Source organism: Vanellus vanellus (genome assembly GCF_965231255.1).
Source record: "Vanellus vanellus genome assembly, chromosome: 1".
NCBI classification, from domain to species: Eukaryota; Metazoa; Chordata; class Aves; order Charadriiformes; family Charadriidae; genus Vanellus; species Vanellus vanellus.
The window spans coordinates 29,402,370-29,421,254 of record NC_138905.1 but is presented as its reverse complement, the minus strand read 5'-3'; the positions used below and the strand labels follow the sequence as shown (position 1 = coordinate 29,421,254).

Sequence of the window (18,885 nt, the reverse complement as noted above, 5' to 3'; positions counted from 1 at the left end):
TGCACAGGTTGGGCTTGATGCTTAAGAATAATCAAATTAACAAATTAACAAAAAATAATTCCCAATATAAGATACGGTGTGGTGTGAACACATACACAAAACAGTGGGGTTTTTTTTCTGTTTCCAGAACAGCTTAGGATACCATCGAAAACGTCAGTTTGAGGGCATAGTCTCTGAAGTGGAAATAATAATGCAAATTCAGGGGCTAATGGTGATTGATGTTTGCATATACAAAAAAATATCTCTTGATTAGAAAGGGTTCAACCCGTACTCCGGGTGAGGAAGAAAAAATGCCTAACTGCAAGCCTGCTGTAACAATAGGAGGTATGTTTTTCACCCTTGGAAAGAAAATAGGAGGATAGGGTTCACAAGAGGGCTGGGCTGTTGTACAAGATGGGTGTCTTTCAAGAATGTACTTTAGAAAGTAAATTCTAATAAATTTTAGAAAGTACAGCAGCGTACAAGGTCGTCTGTTTAAGAACTTAGAAACGTTTCTTCCTTAAGTTCATGTCCATCATACGAAATGAGAGAAGCTCAGTGTATTGGTTGCTGTATGACTGTGAACGACCAGTGATATAACGAGGGTGAGAGAAAAGAACATGCAATCCTAAATGAATTTAAAAAGGTTTTTCCAACACAAATAGGGAAATACTAATTTTTAAAAGGTAACTTTGAGACCTCATCTGGAATAATGGGAGATACGCAATCCACCTAATTTCTCCTGCCTTACTACTGTATTAGACATGTGCTCATATAGATTCTATTGAAAGATTCAGGGTTCTAGTACTGATGCGCTGAATTTCCATGAAGTGAAGGTATCGCAGCGTTTCGACTGTGGCTGATAGCTTAGCAGATCTGCTATATACCTAAAGTTAGATTGTGTAAATTCTATATACATTTTTATGATACACAAGTCCAGGAAGGTTTCATTCAGACTAGATGCATAGACTGAAAGGTTGTGATTTCTCTATGCAGTTTGGGTCAAGAAGCAAACTTCAGGAAGGAAGAGGCATCTTTTGTATTTCTTAAGTACAGTTTTAAACACGGGAACAGTTAGCTAAGCTAAGCATGAATGAACTATGGAAAAGAAAGCTTTTCACTCTCCAGAGAAAAGAGTTTCTGTTATGCTTCTAGTAGAGGTAGTGGAAGCAAGAGGCAGCCACCTGCCATGCACACTACTAACTTTAAAGCTCCACCAACTTAGAAAGGGACTTTCATGACGTGAATTAGAATAATAAAAATATTGAAGACTCATAAGGTCTCTTCTAGTCCTTTGGTGTTGTGGGTTTTTTGTTTTGGGGTTTTGGGGGTATTTTTTAGAAGGTAGGGAGTCACTGAAGCCAATAGCATAACTCTAGGGAACAGAATAGTGTGCTGATTTTTCAATAAGCGCATTACACCATATCAACAGATTCATTTTAAAAGGATTTTAATGCCTTCTTAAAATTATAGCACGTACATGAAATGCCTTGAAGGATGTGACAGTTGATTGTTTTTTCAAAAGTTGACTTTATTTTCTGTGTGTTTATGTCCTGTTTCATGAACAGAAAATGCTGAAGACTAGATAATAACTGGCATTTAGTAACACACAGGTGACAACCTAAATTCACAATATTTTATCTCTTTAAATTCACTATCAGTGTATGACCATTTTGGATGCTTTAATTCTCACTTGTTAGATTACAGTAAAAGTTAGGAATTTCTATAAGCATAGTCTAAGTAGCTGTAGCTTTCATGTCATTTAATATAGTCTGGATTTTTTGCAAACTATTAGATACAAAATTGTGTTGACTTCATAATTATCCGTAAGACATAGAAGAAATGCCACTGAATCAAAAAATATGGATATTTTTAATTGGAAGGCATTAGTTCTAAAATTAATTTGCTTTTCTCTGCAATAAATATACGAAACAAGAGGCAGAATTTATTTTTAAAAAATATCCAAATATTTTAATTATTTTTCCTTCCAAAAATACCCACTTCCATAATGTTTTGGGGTATTTATAGTGTTGAGGTGATTGTCTCACGGTACCTGAAATTAAAGTGAATTATTCTGACAGCCACTTATGAGATCATTATTATTGCAAGCATTTTAGGGCCTGGCATATAATATGACCCAACAAGTCTCAGAGCCAAGATTAAGAGAGGGGGCTCTTTTCCACATTGAGAAAAGTCATAGTAATTTAGCATTTTGCAAAATTGTTTAGTCTAGGAAAATGTTTGTTTTGGGTAGGGAATACCTGTATAGAGTTCTTTGAGTGAGTATTTAACCATCGTAATTTGAATGGGGTGGTACAGTTTGTATTGTAACACTCCAGACGTACCTCTAGAAACAAATAATTCTAACTTTGCGTATGATTTTTTTGAATATTTGTAATTAGCAAACATAAGTGCTGTTGTATCAGGTTTAACCTGTTTAATTAATAATGTCCTAAAATATATCCAGAGATAATATTGTATCAATAGCTGTTAACACTGATTTCCTAACCCCCTTGGGTTTCGGTAACATTGTCGAGATATACTGAAATAGTAAAACCTGCTGATTGTGTATAGTCCTTGGACTGTCAATATAAAATATTTATCGGATTTTGTTTCATTTATTAGATTTTTTAATTTTTTTGACTGTAAGTACAGTAAGAAGTTACTAGAAGTACTTTTGGAAAGGCTTGACTACAGTAATGGCATAATCTTTAAAATAAATTCTAGTGTAATGAAAACCCACAAAAAAGATTAAATAGTGCATTGATTATGTGTGGAATCCCTTTGTTTTTTTAAGTGAAAACCCTAAACAATTTTAGTGATAGCAGAATTGGACCCCTTCTTGTAGTTAAGGTAGGATCTAATGTATCAGAGACATTCATGCACCACATCATTTACACAGAAATTATTTCTCAATTAAATCTCTGTGAATATCGAAGAGTTTAGAAGGAACTCATAAACAGAATCCTATTTTGGGGAAGAATTCTTGTTACTTAATTCACTATTTTCCCCTGTGAAACTGTCAACAGGAATTCTAAAAAGGTTTTGAAAACCTTTGTTTTACTTGGCAGATCGTTTTATAATTTCCTTGTTTTTTCCTTGGAGAGTAAACACCATTAGCATAGAGTCTTTAGAGTGGTGCCACAAAAATGGTGCATGAGGTTGTTCTTCCTATTTTAGTTTGGGGAAATTTATTGTTGTGATTTTCATTTCATTACATATCAACTTTGTTAGTGTTATTATTAATTATTAATTTAAAATGTGATTTACATAAGAAGGGTTATAGAATCATAATTAGCGCACTTTCTCTCTTAGTGAAAAAACAATGAGGAGCTGTTGGTTTTAACAAATACTGGTCTAGACACTTGGCTTGACTAGCAGTCCATGATCAAAAAAACATTATTTTTAAACTTAAAGTGCGTTAGATTACATCCTCAGTAATGATCTCATTGTTAGGACGAAACTTTTATTGTTCATACTTTTAATATTTTATTATTCTTACTATTGTAGTTATGAAAGCTTTGTGTTAGAGATTTGGGTCTTCTTGTATTACTAACTGTACAAAATTTTAATATGAATCAGATTTCCAGAGAGCGTACAGTGCATTCTGGCAACACTAACAGAGTGCAAGAAAGGGAAAAGAACTGCAGAGACACACAGAGACATGCATCATTGACATGCCCATTGAAGTGGGACTGAACAGCAGGCAGCAAGTTTATACTCATACATCTTTGAGTGTATTTCATGCCCAACTGTGTGAGCACAAGGTATAGGTTATACATTATTTACACTTTTCAGGGAATACCAAAATCCATTGGCTCAAGTTTTGAATAATATTGTGTAAAGGAGAAGGAGATATGATCCGTACAGATCCCAAGATATCTCTGCTCTTTTATCATCCCTCCAGCTCTTCTAGTCCATCTTTTGTGTTTTATGGCTGCAGAGTTGCCTTTTAGCTGCAGTTACGAGTGCTGAGGATTCGCAGGGTCTAATTGTTCCCTTGCAGTTTGAGGAGTAAAAGAAATGAAATTAAGCTAAAAGGATGATGTAGTTTTTCAAGCAATATATAGCCAAGCTCTGGAACAGTTCTGTGCTACAAGGTCTTATTGATGCCAAACATTTACATTGGCTCCAAAATGAAGTGAACAAATTAACGGAAGAAAAATCCACCCATACAAAATGTAAATTCCTCATTTTTGTAGTCTCTAAAGCCCAAAATGCTGGGATGTGGGGAGTGGCCTGGAGAAGCATCGCTATGTCCGTACGCCACTGTGCACATTTACTCTTCTCTGGGCACTGAGTTTTGATCACTGTGAGAAGCAGCCCGGTAGGCTAAATGATGATTTGATCTCATTCAGTGTGACGTTCTTCTGTCTTTTCAAGCAACATCTAGAAAACAACATATTTTCCTTCTGAAGACTCACTTTTGGCCGTCCAGGTGGACTTGACTTTCCTCCAAGAAAAGTCTGGGTCCACCAGCAAACTTGAAAATTTACAAATCATAGTCCCTTGGACTTTTCACAACTGGTTTTAGTCAAGCTTCGAAGAAGAAAACCTCTAAAAATATCTAACCTTTCCCAGTCCAACCTCTTAAGGAACAGTTCTCTTTGTGACAAAACGCTGACATCAGGTTGACATAGTATGCATTTTGCTGGGCATAATTACTCTGCGTTGTGGTGAAAAGATTAGAAAAATCACAAAATACAGGGTTATAGTTAAGTATAAAGACTAAATTTAGTTTTAATGTGGGGTATAGCCCACATATAATCTTACATAAAATGTTACTATGCAAACAGGCAAAATAAAAGTCTAAATTATTGACTGTCCTATTCTGAAATAAGATAAATTTGAATGTTGTAGAAAGTTAGGTAAGTAAATCTGAGCTAAAAGAACATGACAAGAAAAAACATAGTGGCAGAACACAGACCCAACTTGGGAGAATATTTATTTACTTTTAAAAGTTTTAGAAAAACAAATCACAGCATAAATATATTGCATTTCTTAAAATCAATGAGTTGCAGTAGAAACAATGGTCATAATTAATGTTTAGGACAACTTGAGGGTTTTTTCTAACCAATACAATTAATAACTTTCCAAGGTGTATGTGTTGCAAAGTGTCTGTTGATCATAGTTATCTACCAGAAAGGTAGTCACTGATAGTTGTGCATTTGAGGGTCAGTAGTTAGTTTTTCAACTCAATCCAGTGATTTATACTTGTCGCTGTATGCCCAATGTGGTTGTCCCTAACATAAAAGCTATTTGTCTTTACATTTAAAGTAAATTTTCATGAAATTACAATAAACGATTCATTTAGGAATAGACATTTTCAGGCTTCCTTATGAGGAGGTAAAAGAGAACAATTAGCAGTGCAAGCCCCTTCAGCCCAAGAAAGTCAGTAAGAGCAAGGGTTACGGTGTACTGCCTACAAGGGAGACGCTACGTTAACTCAACTTACATAAGGGACTGTGTTTAATCCATAAGCAATAGCATTAGATATTCATGGTATAGTATTTGTGGCTTAAATGAAACCTCAGAACTTCAACTTTAAGTCGATGTAGCTTGTTACGGCCGGTACATTGTCCTTGATTCTGCAAATGCATTTCTTTGATCCAGACACTCATTCTCTTTCCAGCAGCTTACTGAGGTGTCAGTAGTTGCACACTATTAAGGAATACGAGGCTGCTTTTAGGTAAGAACTCAGCGATGAGATTTCTTGAGATACCAGCAGAACTACCAGTATGAGTTGTCTTCTTTCCTGAAGACAACTGATTTAGAGGATGTTGTCTCACTGCTGGGGTGCCCTGCCTAAACGGTGGGTATTTGGTTCTGTCTGCATGTCATCCCGGGACAGGAGAAGAGGTAAGAAATGAAGCAGAAAGGCACTTTAAAATCTTGAATATTTATTTCAATATGCAGTTGAGGCTTTTTTGTTGTAGTTTAGATATTCTGTTTGTTTCTGGATATACTGTGTTGCTAATTAGAATACCAGGTACATATTTAAAAACTGATTATTCAGGTAAAAGTAAGTCTTCAATATGTTTGATCTCACTGAGAACAATTGTATCCCCTCTGAACAAAGAAGTTGTACTAGGCAGTGGTGGGAATTAAAAAATAGTTCATGTTTCCTTTTTCCTAAGACCACTATCTGTGTTTCTACTGTCTGAGAGATCCAAGAGAGAAAAAACCTACTTGATAAGGCTATGATAAAATATCTCACCTTAAGCATAAGACATACATGAAAGCTTAGGGTATGATCTTACTCACTGGGGGTAATTTATGATTTACATCTGTAGTTCCCTGGGTCTTCCCTCATGCCCTGTTTGTAGATCGGAATAACATTGGCATCTCTTACATTGAAGCTAATTTTGGATAAAAGATTGTGATAATTTTTCTGCTGATCGGATCCCCCTGGTGTACTTATCCGTCCCCCTCTTCGTTTGATAGGAGTGTTTATCATTGTAAAAAATATAAAGGGAACTGAAGACCTCGTCAGGAAGAATGGCTGCTTTTATAACTCCAATGCAAAAGTGTGCATATGCAAACTCCACAGCGATTGCTTTCAAGAATTTTCTGAACTTTAAAATGACAGTACACCTTTGCATTTGGAATGAGGATGTGTGAGCAAACTGATGTATGTATCATGTCGTGACATTTGATGAATGTATCATGCTTTTTAATGGAACATTAAAAGATTATCAATATGTTGGGCACATTATCCAGCTTCTGCATGTTATTATGTTGACACAATTAGTTTTAAGTACATTTGATGAGATATTTTTCTCTTATTTTTTACTTGTTCTTTAGCAGAATCTTGGGTTCTAGTAATGTTTAACATCAGGAGGTGTTTTTGTTCCAAGACCAGGTATTACGGATGTACAAACCTTAGTTTAATGTGCATGAGCTGTTTAACTTTGTTCTTTCTTATTTTTTTTTCTGTAAGTGTGTGTTTAATTGTGTCACGTGGTATCTAGAGGTAGAAAAATTAGTTGAAATGTCTATCTGGTTGAATGGGACTACAGCAAACAGTGAATGCTTGCACTTTATTCTGCCACCTCAGCACAGAGAGTTTGTGAGTCATTTGACTCAACTTCGGGGATGTTTCTTAGTGTGCTTTATACCATGCTCAGCAAAGGCTCATGCAGTATCTCAAAAAGTCAGCCTACAAAATAATGTTACAATACAGAATTTGTCTTATTTATTTTTAGCCTGGAGACACTAAATATTTGGTGGAAGGAAGGAATAGGAAGAAATTTCCCAGTCCAGAATCCTGCTACGTCACCTACTAAAAAGGACCAGATATCGCTATCAAAATAAATGATTCCCAGGAGTTATGAAGCGTGGTCTGTGCTTCACATGGCAGAATGTCTCTCTTCTACAAAATCTTTTTTTTTTTTGTAGTAGAGGAAAATGATAAATTGCAACTAAGTTGAACATACACATTTTTTAATATAGAAAATTCTAAAAATCGTTTGGCTTATTCTTTGCCCATTTTCATTTCTGATGACAGCTTAAAGTGGTCCTACATCATGTCCGGGCTGGTTGACATTTTTCTCTGCTGCAATTCCTGATTTGCTGACAGTTAAGATCCCCACTTGTTTGTGCTGTTAGGCTAGAACTGGAAAAGCAGTGTCAACTCTGGTTGATGTGACAGCTTCAGGCTGATACCATGCTCTTTGCTACACTGAAAGAATCATCAGAATGTACAATATTATCTCTATTTTCTCTCATATAAAAACTTCTATACACTTTTCGGTAGCCCCCAGAGGAGCTGGTATTCCGCGTTACAAAGCTGCTGCAACAGGGCAATGATTCAGTGTCAGAATGGCTGTGGGATTGTTCAGACCTGGCCCTCCAATTTATAACTGGACTTAATTTCTTTCGGTGATAAGCATTTTAGGTGTAACACAGTATTTGATCATGGTCCCAGGTCAAAAGGATATCCAATCCTAAATCTTTGTTCTGAAGCACAGAAGAGCCTCCTCTGCTTTCATTAAAACCATCAATTTAGAGGTTGTAGACAGCGCCCTAGATAGCACACAGGCTCTGTAATGGGCTGTTATTTTTCTTGTGGGGGCTATGGAAAGAAGAGCCTTGGGTTCTATGTTTGTGCTTCTGATTATTCACTGAATAAGAATTTAGCATTAGCATTAGAATTTAGCATTTTGCATTTGGCGCTATCCTTCACGATCATCACTGTATCAGGCCTATGTGATGCATTCAGTTATTTCCCACATGTGCTGCCTTTCCCTCATCTTTCTCTCAGTTTGAATGAGGTTAATGTTACAGAATGGGGCCTAATGACAGTCAGAATGCATAGGAAGAGAGTCAATGTATTAAATTACTCAATTATTTCTTGTTTGTATATCAAAAAAACAGAGCAGCAGACATGTAGGAAGAATGTTTCATTAGTGTGAACTGTCATTTTGAATTATTCAGTCAACTGTTTTTTTGTTCCTTTTATGCTGCTGGTACAAAACAGAGTTTTCTTAAAAGTGGAAAGCACTGAAATTGAAAGAAAATGAAGTAATGACCGTTCAGTCTTATTTTGCTAAGAGCATACAAATTTCATTGGCAGACTTTTATTGGACTGTGTGTTGACTGCACATGTTTTTAACATACTTCACAGGAGGTGTATCCAGTGCAATAAACGTAGAGTTTCTATGCATTGTTTATCTAGTCATGAAATTGGAGTGCTCATCATTACAGGAAACAGAGTAAAAAAAAAGCCAAAAAAAAAAAAAAAAGGCATTTTAGCCTCTATATGTTATCTCTGATGAATACAAATTGTCCAACCCAAAAGATTTTTTATGGGTTCATGCAAATTCAAAACAAAGATGCAAACAGAGTGAAACAAAAACTTGAAGAGAAGGGTTAGTGTGCTTACATGACTCGGTGGCATATTCAGATTATGTGGTGTGATTTGTTCTGCAGCTGCTTCAAATTAAGAACAGGTGTAGAAGGCAGATTATGCAAATGCTCATATTAATGTAATTGTCAAATTGGTGTGTTTATCATTGTGCCTTTAAAGAGTAGACCATACTCTTATTTTACATGTAAATTAGCTTTATTCTTGAGAGCTACTATTGGATAATGAAATTATAAATGAAAATTTTCTAGCATATGGTGAAACATTTCTAATATGTGACATTTTCTTGTGTAGCAATTTATTTTATATATATTGTATAAACAAATTATAATCTTCTTTAGAAAAATATAGCTAAGATGCAGTTTTAAAATCTAGCTCGTTGGACTAATGAACTCATATTTCTTTCGTTCTTCTTTTTAAGTTCATGTAACCTATTAGTAGGACAACTTTTGATCTCCTTCAACCATTTACTGTATATTTTCAAACCTTCATAGACTTTATGCCTCGTTTGCCTTTAAATCTTGAAGAAGTACACATTGGAGGGAAAATGTGTTTGTTTAAAATTGATTTTTTACTTTCTAAGACATACTCTATCTAAGCAATCATAAACTGAGTGTCTGAGTTAAATATATTTTTTTAAACATTATTTACCTCATATTTCTAGTATGCATAGATTTATTAATGATTGGCTGAGCTTTTTGATATTTTTAGATCAGAGAGATTTGGTATCAAAGGATGTCCAAAATTAAAAAATGATGGGAACTTTTTATTTTCTTCAATTCTGAGAGTTATTTATTAATATGGACCTAGTTATCAAAAGTTGCCCAGTATAAAAAAATCACAGAGCACTGTGATTCCACATTTTAGTGTCTTTTCTTACTTACATCTTTTGAACATGACCTTGGTAATTTAAAATCTGGTAAAAGAAAATACCAGGTACTAGTTTTTTATACATATATATGTATGTATGCATATACAGGCCAATCATATTTGTGCCGTCGATGAGGTAGGTTGAATATTTAAAACTGAGCTCTATGCACTGTGTGGGATGCTTTGTGCTGGGAATTTGGGCCAAACAGTTGAGAAGGTCCCCGCTGCTCAGGAAGCAGAAGATGAGGGCACTGGCTGCCAACAGCTGGCTACAGGGCAAATGAGATTAGAATGAGGTCTTTCTGCTTTTCTGCTTCCCATGGCCATGGCACAGGTGGGCTTGTTTTCAAGAACAAACGAAAGATCTTGCTTTTAGATATGTTTCAGGAAAAAAATAAAAACTGTAGTTATTTGGTTCAGTGTGGCACCCAACGACATCAAATTCCTTCCTCTTCTTGATCCCTAAAACTCAACTGGTAACTCTGTGAGAACAAACTGAGAGTTGTGAGCAAGATGTTTAAAGAATACAGCTATTAATTCATTAGAGTTATTCTTCTCTAAATCACCCTTCAAGAAGGAACAGAAAGGGAACAACTTTATTATTAAGATGTAGCTTCATCCTTTAGCAAATTATTTAAGATTGTATTGATTTTCATGGTGCTTATCTTTACTGGTGTTTGCTTTACAGCCTGCTAGCTACCTATACAATCTTTCATTCACTTATTAGCACACTCTTAATGGAATGAAAACTCTCGTTAAGAAAGAAAAGACTGGCGGGAACTTCCTGATGTAAGCTGAGATGGTAAAGCTTTTCTGCAGGGTTAATCTGACTGTATCACTTTACAGTACAACCATCAACCAATCTCTTTTTCTAATCAATTTGAATTATATGCATCATTTCAGTAGGATGTTATTGTGAGGTTAATTATCTTTGCATTTAGAAAACTTTTTACTTCCACTTGACTAGTTGTCACTGGAGATGTTTGCATGCAGAAATGTCAGTCAAAGCTATACGATATAGGTACCTTCCAGTATCGTTTAGAACTCACCGTTGTTATGCTTTCTATGTCAGAAATAAATTAGGTGCAACATGGACGTTGTTGCACAGAGAAGGTGTGTGTATTGGAGAACTGTCCCATTCCATCACCTTTACCAACGCTGCTTTAAAACAGCTAGGAATCTAGCCCAAGCTATCTTGGCTCTATTAAATTTCTCACAGACTTCTATGGGAAGTCTTTTGAGGTTAAGGAAAAAAAAAAGCCTGAAAAATGAGCAAATAAGAGCAAATAAAAAGACAAAAAGATGCCTTCCAGTCATGCGTATCACCGATCCCTTTTTAACACTTCGTACTGTGTAATTGACACTTACTTTCAGTTATTTCTTATATTTTTTTGTAATGATTTTGGACTAGTTATTACTTTTACATTATTTTGTTAAGTGTACGGCTCTTCTGACGACAAGCTTTGGAAAATAATTAAGGAATTTGAACGGATGAGGTTTTAATAAGCCTTTTTGCGTTATTCATGGAATAGGAGAATATTTCTGCTCCAATGCTTTGGTCTTCTACCACAAGATGTTCCAGAGGTGGATGGATTACAGCCATACGTATGTCTTTGCACTCTAGTTTTGTTGCCTAACCTTCTGGGAGCAAGCCTGAATAACCAGCGGCACTTCTGCTATGCTAGGAGGGGTTTGGGTTCATTTCGTTATTAAAATAGGACAGGCAGAATTCTTGCATATTTGTGTCCCCGTTCCTCTCTATAATGCAGCTGTGAACTTCATGTTAAATATAGTGATTTCAAATAAAAGGATTTTTTTAACTTTAAATAAATATTTTTAAAAACCCCAAACCACCTACTTTAGTAGTGTTTATAATCTTTAATATATACACATTTAAGGCAGCGTTTGTGTGTGGAGTACCAGCAACTTCATGGGCCACGCAGAAGATCATATAAGTAAATAGTACTGGATCTGAGCATGCGTGCATCTCATTTATACCGTGATAGTCCCCTAAGTCAGGACAGTTGCTTTTTACATGCACAGACCATAATGTGTATTTTCTCTTGGATAGAAATTTTAAATTTTGGTTTGGGGAGAGGAGGAGGTTTTGATTTTTACGATTGGCGTTAGCTAGAGACTGGGAATAATGTGAGGTGCACAGATACTGGTAGTTGCATCAAATTCTCTATTAACTTTAATTAGTCTTGCTCACACATGCAGAATTAAGTCATTGAGTTGAAGTCAAGAATCTGACACCCATCTTAGACTGGCAAGGATGCTTTTGGAGACTTCCTCTGCAGTTGAAAATAGTCCATCCACTCATGTAACCTATAAATACTGCTAAATAGATTCTCTGGTATTGCTGAGAATAACTTAGTAACACTTTTGATTACTCCTGCACTCATCATGTAGCATAGCATAGCTGTGGTCCTCAATGAAAGTCAATCAGTTGTAATAGCATCTTAGGAAATGTGAATTGGACATTTTATGGACCCTTCTGCACTATAGCTTTATTGCCTTGAATTTGGGAACTCGACCCCACGACAGCATTGATCTAACGTACCTAAAGGCAAATTAAATTTTAAATGCCTGAAAAATGAACTGTAGGCATATATAATTGATTAAAATTAAAACAAAAGATGTAGTGCAGTCGGACAACTTATTAGATACTTTGTATTGATCATTCATTATGCCTTATAGAATAAGGCATAATGTTTGTAAGAAGTGCAGCATGCATTCATATCTACAGATATGTATAAACAGCTTTTATTTCTGTCTGGAATGACAACATAGGTCTTACCACTGTCCTTAGTGTTTATTTTCTTTAGCAATTCAGAAAATAAGATTAATGGTTTTGGTTATTTGGGAGATGCTATTTTCATTCAGTTCAAGGCTTTTCCTGTGCCTATACTCAGTCAAGATCTCCACTTTGTGTCTTATTAAGGGATCACTATCTTGTAATCCTTTTATCTTCTTGTGATAGAGGTATTTGCATTGCTACTCTTCTTCAGCAAAGGAGAAAAAAAAAAAAAATTACAAAAAGCAATCTATCTCTTCCAAAGTTCAGGCCACTGCCACCCTAGGCATTAGTCAGCAAAATAGCTTGTATAGCAAAAGACTGTTGTCCATCTTCTCTTCTCTTCTCTTCTCTTCTCTTCTCTTCTCTTCTCTTCTCTTCTCTTCTCTTCTCTTCTCTTCTCTTCTCTGCTTAACAGTAGGAGTGCTAAATCAAGATATTTGAAATTGTTATTACAAATCAATATGCTACGCAACGTTGTCTACAATTCACTGGCTAAGCTGAACCATGTATTGTGTTACCTTGTAAAGAGTGTGCCTGATGTTACAGTACAAAATGTTTCTATTTCGGGAACTTCCAAGTTGTACGTAAAATCACAGATTTGTTCTTTAAATGTACTTTCTCTAAAGAAAGCATGTTTCTTTATTCCTTTTTTTATCCATTCAAAAGTCTAATTTTAGGGCCAGACTTTCAGTTGAGTTGAGCACCCAGGACTCCATTGACGTCAGTGTAAGCTGCAGCTGCTCAACAACTCTACAAATGAGACTCTGAAGTGTTTAGGAAAATTCTGAGCTTCGGACCAGTCTAAACAAAAGATATTTTTCTGCATAGACTTCATCAGACTTTGTTCTTATTTATCAAGCATTATTTATCTTTTCCTAGATGAGCAACTAAGATTTTTTCCTTTTTTTTTATTTTCCCATTTATGTTTTATACTGTGAATTAAGTAACAATTTTTGAAGAGGCTGCTGGATACTTTGCCAAATCATGCTAAAATTGTGTGGCGTGTTTTGATTTTAACCAAAGTTACAGCTGCAGAGCTGTAAAGCAGTCAGTTTCCCTTATTATGACTAGTTCTACAACTTGTACTGTTTTAAATTGCCTGCAATTAGCATATTTCAACCTTATTTTTAGGTTTAAATTGCAGTGTGAGAGTGTACTCTCCTCTTAGCTAATTAGTGCTATCAAGGAACAGTAGGTTACCTCATTAGTACCATGTGCATTTAATTAAAGAAGAGAAAATTGGAGTTAACCTCATAGTTAATATTTTCACAGAGTGCTACAATGCCAACACCTTCAATTGGAGTCACACCCCTGTGTATCTAATTATTCACTGGTGCCAGATAAGGTTAGCAAGGATACCGCCATGCTGTTGACAAAATAATTTAGATGAAAATCTGTTTGCTGGTTTCCAATATGAAGTTTCAGTTACAGTAGATTCTTTTTATTTAAATACATTGGGGTCACAAGATATTTTTATCATCTTACCACCCTCTCTCTTATGTTCACACCCAAACCTAGAAAAGGACAAGAACCCATGAGGCACTTAATCTCAGGTAAGTAGTCCGTGATCCTCATCCTTATCTTGTGGTTATCATACCAATCTGTATATAACCATTTTATTTTGGCTACCAGTATTGTAGAAATCGGTACAGTTATATTGCACCCATGGAAAGAATTATACACAAACAGGACCAGGTTACATATATCTTCCCTTTGTAAATGCGCTCAGAATTTCTTATGTCTCACTTTGCTTTTGGAATTTTCCACCATGCATGCAGAAAACAGGGGAATGCTACTTCATATACTTCTAGAAGTTGTGATCTAATATGGAGAGAAGTGCCTTCAGCTCCCTTAGATTCCAGTGAAGTTGAGGATGCCTATTGTTTCCAATCTAGGCACTGTAATTTGTGTCTATTTAACCACAGAACAGTATTCTTTTAATATATAACATTCGATTTATTTAAAAGAAAAAAAGAAGTAAACAATATTTTTGTTATCAACCTGCAATATCGGTGCTTAAGCCTACCGGTTCCACTCTGTAATAATACGATTCAAATCTCTCTATGAGTTTTGTGGTTCGATTGTGTATTGGAACGGCAGCATGGTGTGATGGATACCCAGAATCTGATTCTCTCATAGCATCCATGTAGCATTGATTTAACAAGCTCTTGAAATATACTTAATTTTATTCCCATTACTGATGTAAAAGGGGCTTAAGTATGTCCTGGAATATTTTGTGAAATAAAGATCATCTTATTTTTCACTTTACTTGCCTAGAGTTTGATGGCTCAGCACTCACAGAGTTGTGTACTCTCTAAGTGGATTTATCTTCTGAATTTTGCTGTCCAATGATGCTAATATGACAAATAATTTTGAGCAAGCCATGTATAATCTTTGTGGCTCAGTTTTCCCATCTGTAAAATGGGAATGCCAACGCTTCATGCATGAAGGTGATTTGAGAACAAATTAATTACTTTTTGCACAATACTTAAGTACAATACTGTTTTGTACAAGAGTATATTGGTGCCACATAAACTTCACATGAAGTATATTTAATGGTTAGATCTGTGGGATCATAATTGAATCCCAGGATGAGGGTTTTTTTAAATTTATTTACAAAAATCTTCATACTAAATCAAGTGCTTGTCTGTTCTTTCCGACTACTTTGCCTCGGTGCTTACATTGGCACATGGATGCTTTAAACAGTCAATTTACAAGCTTACAGCCAACCAACCACTTTGCCATGTTAAAATGAAAATAATGGCTGACCTTTTCTTTTTTTTTTTTTTTTTTTAATTTTATTTCACATTGAAGTAGAAAAGAGGCACTTCAAACACTGACTTTCCCATATTGGCTTTGCCAACTGCTGATCCTTCAGGATCTATAGTAAGCTGAAAGGAATCCACTGGATCGAATGCAGGGTGGAACTCTGAAGTCAGTCAGTTTGACAATCGGATGAAAGTTCCATGTGAAAATAACTGACCTCAGTATTCATTTACCTAACTAGTACTTGTGTTTTATATATAGCTTCTAGAAAAAACGTGGAATTATAGAATAGATCATAGAATCATAGAATTGTCTAGGTTGGAAGAGACCCTTGGGATCATCGAGTCCAACCATCTACCCTACTCTACAAAGTTCTCCCCTACACCATATCCCCCATCTAAACATCTCTTAAACACATCCAGGGATGGTGACTCAACCACCTCCCTGGGCAGTCTATTCCAATGCCCGACCACTCTTTCTGTGAAAAATTCTTTCCTAATGTTCAGTCTAAATCTACCCTGTTGGAGCTTGAAGCCATTCCCTCTTGTTCTGTCATTAATCACCTGTGAGAAGAGACCAGCACCAACCTCTCTACAGTGTCCTTTCAAATAGTTGTAGACAGTGATGAGGTCTCCTCTCAGCCTCCTCCTCAAACTAAACAGTCCCAGCTCCTTCAACCGCTCCTCATATGATTTGTCTGCTAGGCCCTTCACCAGCTTCATTGCCCTCCTCTGCACTGGCTCCAGCACCTCGATATCTCTCTTGTATTGAGGTGCCCAAAACTGGACACAATACTCGAGGTGTGGCCTCACCAGTGCTGAGTACAGGGGCACAATCACCTCCCTACTTCTGCTGGCCACGCTATTTCTAATACAAGCCGGGATGTCGTTGGCTTTCTTGGCCACCTGGGCACACTGCCAGCTCACATTCAGCCGCTTGTCAATTAGAACCCCCAGGTCTCTTTCTGCCAGGCAGCTTTCCAGCCACACTTCTCCAAGCCTGTAGCACTGCATGGGGTTATTATGGCCCAAGTGCAGGACCTGGCACTTGCCCTTGTTGAAACTCATACCATTGATGTTGGCCCAATGATCCAATCTATCTAAGCCTCTCTGTAGAGCTTCCCTATCCTCCTGGGAATCAACACTCCTGCTTAACTTGGTGTCATCTGCAAACTTGCTGATGATACACCCTATGTCCTTATCGAGATCATCCGTAAAGACGTTGAACAGAAATGATCCCAACACTGAGCCCTGAGGCACGCCACTTGTGACTGGCTGCCAGCTGGATTTAAATTCGTTGAGCACCACTCTTTGGGACCTTCCAGTTAGCCAGTGCTTGATCCAGTGGATCGTATGCTCATTCAGGCCGTGCGAAGCTAGTTTTTCCACGAGAATTGTATGGGGGACAGTATCGAATGCTTTTCGGAAGTCCAGGTATAAAATATCAACAGCCTTTCCCTCGTCCAATATTCTGGTAATCTTGTCATAGAAGGAGATCAGGTTCATCTGGCAGGACCTGCCTTCCATAAACCCATGCTGACTAGGCCTGATCCCCTGGTTGCCCGTTATGTGGGTTTTGATGGCACTCAAGATGACCTGCTCCACGACCTTCCCTGGTATCGAGGTTAGACTGACAGGTCTATAGTTACCTGGATCCTTCTTTTTGCCTTTCTTGTAGATGGGTGTTACATTTGCCACCTTCGAGTCCATTGGGACCTCCCCAGTTAGCCATGATTTCCTGTAAATGATGGAAAGCGCTTTGGCAAGCACTTCTGCCAACTCTTTCAGCACTCTTGGGTGTAGCCCATCCGGTCCCATAGACTTGTGTGCATCCAAACGGCATAGCAGGTCACTGATCTTTTCCTCTTTAATTGTGATGCTCCATTTATCTCTTCCTCTTTAATCGTGATGATCCATTTATCATTTTTTTCTTGTCTAAATATTGTGTTTTTTTATATTATACCCTCTTTAACTGTAAAGGTGCATTTGAAAAGAAGTTAAGCAACTTTGTTTTCTAAGTTCGGATCTGTAAGGGAGACTTCAGATTACAAAAGGTGAAAAAAATTTGGAGAAATAAGAGAAGAATGAGTTTTCAGTCCTCTGTATGTGTTTGAAGAAAACTATGTGAAAACATGCAATCTATCCAAGTCTATGGCCTGACTTTAACCTCTTTCTATGTGTAAAGCATTGTGAAATAGGGACTGGTTTCATTTGTGGTGGAGAAAAACTGCAGCTCAAATTACAGCCCTTGGTGGTATCATCATCATCATCTCTTTGAAAGATCTCACCCAGCTCTTGCAAGAATAACCAGGTAATAAAAACAAGGTCTACAATGTGACTAGGCAATGACTTGGGTTTGATTTGCATTTCGTGCTTCTAAGTCTCAGCAAGTCTAGTGCCTGGACCTTCTTATAAACACCTATACATCAAACTAGTAAGGTTATAATTTTATATACTTATTTCCAAAGCCCGAATCTATGTAAGTAAAAAATCTTAGGCAGAAGTTTTAGCTGGACAACTTTTCAGAGAATCCAAGTCATTTATTGTAGCATCTTTGATGGACTGCTACCACTTATTTGGTAAAGTTAGGGCTTTTATGGGGTAATCGTCAATAAACCCATATGATACTTCTTTGAACAAATTTTATGTATGTAATGCAAGTTCATATAAATTAATAGTCTAATATTGCTATTAATTAAAATTGGTTGCTACATTCCTTAACTTATTGCCTAGCCTTGCAACCCTCTTTATCTTTTCAGCGCTCCCTAATGAACACAATAGTAGGGCCACACTTTTTTTTTTCTTTTCTTTTTTTTAATTCCTATTGCTGCTGTTATTCAAATTTCTTTTTTGGTCATGTGGTATTCCAGGGAATGCATTATTTATTTTACTGGACCTAGTCACTTTGACACAGTTTGAACTGACAGAATATAAAGTAAACAACTTGTGTCTTTCAAGGGAAAATGACCAATAAGCAGGGGGAAAACATTTATGATTCAGTCCGTATTCTTCATTGGTGTCTTAAAGAGATGAGAAAGAAGTATTACAAGATTAAAATAACACGAGCTCTGTGTTTATACAAAATGCACTGTACTGTATGTCAGCTTGGGTGAGGAAAGTGCATATGTTATAACTGTAAAATTATAATTTCTTCTGTGTGTTTTGTTCTGCCTCCCTGTGTTCCTAAAAGGCTGTGGATGTCTCCTGAATTTTCTTTGCTATATTAAGTTTCTTAAAAAGAAAAATGTTGTGTTTTTTTTTTTTTTTTAAATCATTCTCCACTGCTACAAAATTTAATTTACAATTGCATAAAGGAAATTACTGTAGTTTAGGCAGCCAAGCATTTCAGCAGATCCCTAGAAATGTACAAAGGAATGAACGATTATCAGTCCTGAATTGTGGATTAAGAGGATCATACTACACAGTGTACTGTCTAAAAGTAGCAATTTAATAGAAAATGTGGATGTTCATGTGAAGAATGTCTCTGAGGTTAAAGATAGCATTTAAAATATGGAAGAGTTTGGGGTTGGGTTTTTTTTGCTTATTATTTGGTAAAAGGTTTGCCTAGAGATGTTTGTCTCATGAATATTTTTATTGACTGTTAC

The 18,885-nt window shown here is 36.4% G+C and overlaps 1 protein-coding gene across 1 annotated transcript in view; it reads left to right on the top strand.

Annotated features, from left to right (window-relative positions):
• The window catches only part of FOXP2 (forkhead box P2), a gene marked incomplete at its 3' end in the record, with an annotated part of 437,141 nt that overhangs the window by 319,298 nt on the left and 98,958 nt on the right, over positions 1-18,885 (top strand). The gene's annotated exons all lie outside the window — the stretch shown is intronic.